The sequence below is a fragment of the Ixodes scapularis genome, unplaced genomic scaffold, assembly GCF_016920785.2.
Source record: "Ixodes scapularis isolate PalLabHiFi unplaced genomic scaffold, ASM1692078v2 ptg000597l_1___fragment_1__unscaffolded, whole genome shotgun sequence".
NCBI lineage: Eukaryota > Metazoa > Arthropoda > Arachnida > Ixodida > Ixodidae > Ixodes > Ixodes scapularis.
The window spans coordinates 744,195-753,187 of record NW_024610006.1 but is presented as its reverse complement, the minus strand read 5'-3'; positions in this window follow the sequence as shown (position 1 = coordinate 753,187).

The following is an 8,993-nucleotide window of genomic DNA, read 5'->3' as shown; positions in this document are numbered from 1 at the left end:
ACAGCGTTCCACCTCCGCCTCGGCCCGTGCAATAATTTTTCACTAACCTAGACGTATCTATAATAAAAATATAATGGCAGCAGTCGTACCAGGAGGAGGTGGTGGTGGTGGTGGTGGTGGTGGTGGTGGTGGTGGTGGTGGTGGTGGTGGTGGTGGTGGTGGTGCAGGGTCGCCGCCGCTCGCCGCAAATAACAATCAACATTCGTGGGCAAACGGAACTCTGCGTCACGCATATCACCAACCCGGCGCGTACACGGCCGAGGCCCCGAGTCCCGTCGAACACGTTGTTGAGGTCGTCCTCAGGGGTTGGTTGGTTGATTGGGTTTTAGTGGCGCAAAAGCATCTAAGGCTATAATGCGCCAAGTTCATAAACTATTGCTGGGAGAGGGTTAAGGAGAAGAAAGAGCTTTAGTAGCAGATGATAGGATAAAACAATGGACATGACCTATGTATAAGTGTAAAAGGAATGGACATGAGTTCAAAACAGTAAAATCACAGTCGGTGTAGAAAGCCGATTGCTTTGAGAAAGTTAAAAACACAAGAGTGTGGTATGAGGGGTTCATCGCCAAGTAAAATCATCAGATGTAGGGGAGTATGCTCTTTGTAAAGCTGTGAAAAGTGGTTACGGCGTTCTAGGCCATACGCATTGCATTCAATTAAAATATGAAGTATGGTCAAAGGACAATGGCAATGTTCGCACTGTGGGGCATCTTCACCCCGCAAAAGATGCCCATGTGTGAGCCGTGTATGGCCAATCCTTAGACGGCAGAGTACCACCTCGTAGAATCGTTCACGGTGCCGAGCACTCTCCCATTCCTTCAAGAGTTGCTTCACCATATGCAACTTATTGTTTATCTCAGTATCCCACTCATGTTGCCATCTCTGCAGTATGCAATGTCTAACCACCTTGTGATAATCCTTGTGGGGAATTTCTTTAAGGTGCACAATTTGTGTGGCCGCAGAGTGCGCAGCTTGATCTGCCTCCTCATTACCCGGGATGCCAACATGACTTGGCACCCAGCAGAACACAATATCACATTTGTTTTTGATCGCACAGATTATTCTACTCTGCAGGTGTGAAACCAACGGGTTTGTGGGGATATTCAGGGAAACAAGGGCTTTCAATGCGCTTAAAGAGTCTGAGTATACTACGGAGCGACGTAGACTCTTCTCAACGATATGTTCAACAGCAAGAAGTAGACCATGCAACTCTGCCGTTAAAATTGTGGCAAAGGGGTTCAGTCTTTTTACCTTGGAAACAGATGGTCCAATCATTGCACAGCCTACAAACGATTCAGTTTTAGTACCATCTGTATAAAAGCTTGTGTAGTGCTGATAGTGGCTCTGTAGTTCGAAGAACTCTTGCCTCAGCACTTCGTCCGGAGTGTCTTTCTTGCTGTGTTTTGTCAGTGTAAAGTCACAATGGACGAGGGTGTAATCCCAAGGAGCTACAGTGTTTCTGTGCTGTGTCACGCAGGGTTTGGGCTCCAGACCAAAGAGTTCTGCTGCCGTAGTATTTCTCAAGGCAAAAGGAGGAACAAAACTTGGCTTATTTTGGAAAGTCCTTTGAAACCTAATTTTTACAACAGAATCATGAGCAGGATGGAGAGGAACAGACCTTACTCGGAGTGAGTACATAAATCCTAGAGCAAAGCGTCTTTTCTCAAGAGAGACCTCATTGGCCTCCGCATAAAGGCTGGGAACCGGGGAGGTGCGGAATGCTCCGATAGACAGCCGTAGCCCCTGATTATGAATAGGGTCTAACATCTTCAATACTGATGCTTTAGCTGAGCCATACACAAAGCTGCCATAATCTAGACGGGAGCGAACCACTGAACGATAAATGCGTAAAAGGCACAGTCTATCAGAACCCCAAGATTGATGAGACAATACTTTTAGGATATTAAGTGATTTTGTGCATTTCAACTTCAACTGCTTAATGTGAGAAACAAAAGATAATTTTGAATCAAACAGAAGACCTAAAAACTTATGTTCACTCTTCACAGCTATAGGCAGTCCATAAATGGTTAACGAAGGATCTTGAAAAATTCCTCGCCGGCGAGAAAAGCATACACACACAGTTTTTTCTGTGGAAAACCTGAAACCGTTGGTATCAGCCCAGTTCGTCAATTTGTTGATTGCCAGTTGAACTCTCCTTTCACATATGGAGCGGTTACATGATGATACTGAAACTTGGATGTCATCAACATAAATAGAGTATTGAACTGAAGGAGGTATTACTCGGGCAATGGAGTTTATTTTTATAATGAAAAGAGTGACACTAAGTACACCACCCTGGGGAACACCATTTTCCTGTACAAAATCCCGAGAGAAAGTTGTTCCAAGTTTCACACGAAATGAGCGGCACTCTAAATAGCTTTTAATGATGCCGAACATGCTCCCGCAAATACCGATGTTGATGAGGTCTTGCAGGATTCCAAATCGCCAGGCAGTATCATAAGCCTTCTCCAGATCAAAGAACACAGAAAGGCAGTGCTGTTTGTTCACAAATGCCTCTCTCACGGCTGTCTCGAAGCGAACCAGGTGGTCCACTGTGGATCGTGCCGACCGAAAGCCGCATTGATACCCGTCTAGAATTTTGTGAGTTTCAAGATAATGCATAAGCCTTCTGTTAATTATTCGTTCCAGAGTTTTCAATAGACAGCTAGTCAATGCAATAGGCCTATAACTAGAAGCACTAGAAGGATCCTTTCCCGGTTTAAGCAAGGGTGCTACAAAGGCCACCTTCCAAGAAGTTGGAAAGTGGCCTTCAGACCAAATTCTATTGAAAAGATATAAAATGAGTTGAACAGTTGAAGGATGAAGATGTTGAAGCATAATGTAATGAATTCCATCTGGGCCAGGTGCAGTCTGCTTAGGGGAATGAAGAACCATTTCAAGTTCATGCAACGTAAGTGGAGCATTATATGGGTCTTGATAGCCACTCGAACTATTTACTGACCTTTTTTCTACCTGTACTTTGTGTCGAAGGAAAGTAGGCGTGTAGTTCCTTGAGCTGGAAACGAACTCGAATTGTTCGCCAAGAATGTCTGCCTGTTCTTCGAGGCTTTCAGGGCATATTCCATTTTTTGTCAAAAGAGGAATGGAAAAAGCATGGTAAGAGCCATTTATTTTGTGGACTCGATCCCATACCTCCTTTGGTGTCGCCTGACTATTTATAGATGACGAATACTTCATCCAACAATGTCTTTTAGACAGCCTGCGAATAAATCGCGCAGAAGCCTTCATTTTCTTGAAAGTAACAAGGTTGCTCGGTGTAGGGTACCGCCTAAAAATGCCCCATGCTTTGTTTTGTTTCTTTTTAGCCTTTTGGCAATCTTCATTCCACCATGGTTTCGGTCGTTTGGGAAGGTGAGTGGATGTCATGGGTATTGCGATCATAGCAGCTTCCAGTATGTGCTTTGTAATATGGTCTACTGCCTCTTCAATAGAAAGTTGATGGAGAGATGTAATAGCTAAAACAGAGGATTGTTTGAAAAGTGTCCAATTGGCTTTGTCAATCTTCCACCTAGGTGTCCGAGTTGGAAGTGTAATAGGGTGATTGTGAAAGTCTAAAATAATGGGAAAATGATCACTGCCATATGGATTAGGAATGACTTTCCATGTTAGAAAAGGAAATAATGTGGGATGCACAATTGAAAGATCAATTGATGTGAATGTACGTGTTCCTGATGAAAAATGTGTAGATTCTTTCGAGTTGAGCAAACATAATCCTTATGACAGTAAAAAACGTTCAATAAGTGCTCCTCCTGTATCTTTTCGTCCACTTCCCCAGAGAGGATTATGAGCATTAAAATCACCCACAAGCACAAAAGGAGAAGGAAGCTGATCACAAAGTAATTCAAGTTCCTCATACTTAAGCTGGTAGTTTGGAGGTATATATACTGAACAAATAGTAATCAATCGGTTAGTCAGTATACGGGTAGCAACGGCCTCTAGTTCAGTGTTTAAGGGTACTTCCAAACATGGTACAGAGCGTTGCAAAACGACAGCAGAACCTCCAGATGAAAGTAATAAAGCGAGTAATTATAATGTCAATAAACATCATATATTTTTTAATAGATGGAATATTCGATCAAAGTAATCATAGAGTCATCACAATATCAATTACGCTGAATTAAAGTTCATTGGATCAAATATAACTTGGAGTAATAACAAGAGTAATAATAATATCAACTGAGTTCATTATCGATCACTTGGTGTAAAATAACACAAAGTAATCAAAAGAGTAGCCGAAATGTCAATTACGTCGAATTAAAGTCCTCCGGAATAGAAGTTACTCGAAGTAATCCAAAGAGTAATAATAATGCGGATAGAGATCACAAACGAAATTTTGGAGTATAATAACACGCAGTAAAAGATAAATTGACCAAAATGTCAGTTAGGCCAAAAATAAAGTGGACTGAATTAATAGTAACTAAAAGTAATCAAAAGAGTAATCATAATGTCAATAGTCATAATAAAAATTCAATTTGTTGAATATTAAATCAAAGTAACAAAAGAGTCATCAACATGCCAGTAAGATTGAATTAAAGTTTGTTGGCTCAAAAATAACCTGAAGTAATAAAAAAAATAATAAGAGTGTCAACTGAGTTTATCATACTTAAATTGGAGGTATAATAACACGAAGTAATAAACAGTAGCCAAAATGTCTATTAGGCGCGCATTAAAGTCCATTTGGTCAATTGTAACTCAAAGTAGTAAAAAAGTCATCGTAGTGTCAATTGAGAAAATAATAAATAATTTTGTAAAATATTAGCACGAAATAATCAAAACAATCATCGTAATATTAGTGAGGCTGAATTAGAGTCATCTGGATCAAAATTAACCCGAAGTAATCAAAATAGTAATAATAATTTGAATTGAGCTCACAACCGATGAATTGTTGTTGTAATTGCATGATGTAAACAAAGGAGTCGCCAAAATACTAGTTAGGCTCAATATAAGTTTGAATTAATAGTAACTCAAAGTAATCGAAAAATATACATAATATCAATGAACATTCTATAATAATTCAATTATTTGAATATTAGATCATGGTAATCAAATGAGTAATCACAATGTCCATTGGGCTGAATTCAAGTCCATTGACTCAAAAGTAACTTGAAGTAATTAAGATTAATATTAATCTGATTAGAGCTTATAGTAGATCAATTGGCACTAGTATTTCGAAATTATCAACAGATTCACTGAAGTGTGAATTAGGCCAATAGTAAAACAAATTAAGCGAGAGTAGTCATCACGTCAGTTGAGCTCATAATAAGCTATTTTGCTAAATATTAGCTTAAAGTAACCAAAATGTTCATCACAATGTAAACTAAACCAAATGAAAGTCCACTGGGTCATTAGTAACTCGAAGTAATCAACAGAGTAATATGAATGGTAATTTGGGTCATATTAGATGAGTTGGTCGTGTAATGGCTTGAACTAATAAAAAGTCGCCAAAATGTCAATTAGGGCGAATTAATGTCTATTTGGTCAAAAGTAACTAAAAGTAATCAAAAGAGTAATCATAATGTCGCTTGGGCTCATAATAAATCAATTGGTTCAAGATTAGCTCAAAGTAATGAGTCATAAAAATGTCAATTTGACCGAATTTAAGTTCATTTGTGAAAAATAAATGTAACTAAAGTCAAATAGTAATAATAATGTGAATTGAGCTCATGGCTTATCCATTAGTTATATAATAACTCAAAGTAATCAAGGGAGTCTGCAAGATGTCATTTAGGCTGACATAAAGTCTAGTGAGTTCATAGTACTCGAGTAATCAAAATACTGATCAAAACGTCGGTTGAACTCGAAACAAATCAATTGTTTGATTCGCTGGAAATAATCAAATGTCATCAAGATGTTAGTTTGGCCAAATCAAAGTCTGAAAGAGTAATTATGATTTGACTTGGGCTCATAAGAATCAGTTTATTTTTGCTCAAAGTAATCACAAGGGTTGTCATGATGTCAATTAGGCCGAATAAAACTTCATTCGGTGAATAGTAAGTGAAAGTAATGAAAAGAGTGATCATGATGGTGTCCGAGCTGAGAATAAATCGCTTGTTGATATAAAAACTCAAAGTCATAAAGAGTGAGGAATATGTTAATTAGATTAAAAAAAAGTCATGGTGATTAATTTGAGTTACTAGTGACCCACTAGTAACTCAAATTAATCACCATGTCATAAAACATTAACTCAGTTTTGTGACTAATATATCGTGTAAAGATAAAAAATTACCACTAAGTTAACTGGGCTAATTTAATGTCAATTGTGGAATTAAGAACATGGAGTAATGGAAGAAGTAATCAATGTCTTAGCTCAAGTTATATGACGTCGCATTTGTCAATAATAAATCAAACTAATCGACTGAGTAATGAAAATGTTTGCTACTCTACATTTCTTCGCATTAATATAGCTATATAACCAAAAAGTAAGCAGAATGTCAAATGAGCTTCTACCAAGTCATATTTTTACCAATAATTCGTCAAAGCATTTGACAGAGTACTTCATAATGCTTGTTGAACTTGTATCATGCAGATTGTGTTATTAATAGGTCGAAATGATTAGAAGTGGAAGCCATACCTACACTAAACTTGAAATAATATCAGTCCGTCAATATTAGCGCGAAGTTATAAAAAAAGTTATTATAAATTGCAATAGTACTTGTATCATCTGAATTTTACCTAGTTGTCTTGTAATTGTCTAGTAATAAAAAAGATGAAACAAAACGTCCATTTAACTTCAATATATTCGAGGGCGCCGCAATAAGTCGAGGTAACAAAAAAAGAAAACCGTTTAAAACTCCTTGTAACGCCGCATTAGAGCGCAGCTCTTGAGGAGGAGGAGGGGAAGGTGCGGAGAGGAAGCTTTGCCTTTTCTTCCTCTCCTGCTCGCCTTCCTAATTGTCTAGTAATAAAAAAGATGAAACAAAACGTCCATTTAACTTCAATATATTCGAGGGCGCCGCAATAACTCGAGGTAACAAAAAAAGAAAGCCGTTTACAACTCCTTGTAACGCCGCATTAGAGCGCAGCTCTTGAGGAGGAGGAGGGGAAGGTGCGGAGAGGAAGCTTTGCCTTTTCTTCCTCTCCTGCTCGCCTTCCATTTAGGAGAAATTTTCCGCCAAACTTGGCGGGGAAATTTTTTCGCTAGATCTAAAGGGGAAAATTTTCCACTAAATCTAGCGGGGAATATTTCCCGCTAAATTTAGCGGGGAATTCTTTTTGCTGTCTTTAGTGGAGAAAATTTTGCGCTGAATTTAGCGGAAAATTTCACGCTAGATTTAGCGGAGAAAATTTGTAGTGCCAAAGCGCGACACTTATTGTGGTGGCTCACGCAACGTCGGGAGCTAATAGGGAATTTGCGTAGATCGTTTCTGCTGTCCCGCAATGCTCTCCGCAACCAGCTACGCTAGCCGGAACTCTACAGTCAATGCCATTGGCGCGCAGGCGCAGTAACGGCTTTTCCGTTGTGGAGGGCTTAGCGGAGGGGGAAACGCGGCCTACAAAAACTCCCTATTGACGTTTTAAGCGTGCGGCGCGAGCAGCACCGACGGGACCGAGCTGCGGGCTTGAGCAGAACAGCACGAGACTACCAGCGTTCGACGGTGAAGCAGGGCGGTCTCAGCGGAGCCCCCTTTTGATGATCTTTTTCACTTTTATAGACCCTTTTCGGTATCCCGACTGGCAACTTTGGTCACTATCATCATCTGAAAAATGGCATATGTGCTATACTAATGGCGGCCTTCTGTTTAGTGATGAAAGAGAAGTTGAAGATGCTCCTAAGCAGATGATTCGATGCCTATACATTCTACATGTTAGCGCGACATGAAGCAGGAATCGGATGCAAGAGCTGCGTGAGCGTTCATTTCTAATTCAAACCCAGTCAATCTGTTAGTAGCACACACTCCGCTTCAAAGCCCCTTGATGTATAGAATTTTATCAAGGCGTCTATGTGAGCTGGCACTTCGTTCTGACTGGTTGCATCTTTTTCGCCATCGACACTCAAGAGAGATTTAAAAAGAAATGGTCAGTGACTCGCGCATTCTCATTTACCGTTGTCTTGCGAAAGTGACGGTGCCCCATACAGTACTGCAGACCACAGGTTCATCGCCGCCATTAGTACGGTAAAAGTTAAACTGCCATTTGAGTCACCAGATGGCACTGAATTCCGGAAAGGGTGTATTGCGGTTATAAAGATCAGTTTGTTATACTGCATCGACGGACGTCTTTCCTGAACCCCACAATTTTTCCACCAAGCGTTCTGACTGCTCCTTCAGACCTGAAGGCATCGCATGATGACACGACCTTCTGATGGCGTTCACAAAGCACAAATTTACAATTCCTCTCTTGACAAGTTTTGAATGGGATGAATTGAAAGGCAACAGGGGCTTGTTTGCTCTTGGTTGGTATTTCCAACACACATGTTGCTCCGAAAGTGTGAGCCTGATATCTAAAAACTGTATGACGTTGTCCACAGGTACCTCGTGCGTAAGCTTGAGAGGATCTAGGACGGTACTAAAAACTGTTAAAAGGCTGTTCACCACCGAGGGAAAGTGAGAAACGTCATGGGGAAGAAAAACTAAATAATCGTCGACGAATCTAAAAACCTTACTACCATTAAAGTCATTCAGGCGTTCCGAGAGAACTCTGTCATGATGGGCTAAAAATATATCGCTTAAAACTGGAGCTAAACACGAGCCAATACACACCCCTCGCTTCTGAATCTACACTCCGCTGTTCCACTCAACAAAGGTCGAGTTTAGATAAAATGTAAGCAATTCGAGAAAGTCATCTACAGTCATTCCTGCTGCGTTCTGAAAGGCCACCACCCCGTGTTTATCGATGCTTTCCTCTACGCAGGTCAGTAGTTTGTCGTGCGGTAGGGAATAGTATAAATTCAGGCGGACCTGATAAGAAACTACGGGGATCGATGTGTCAGCGTGGCGTCGATCGATTTGGCAGACAAAGAGATACAGTTCTTG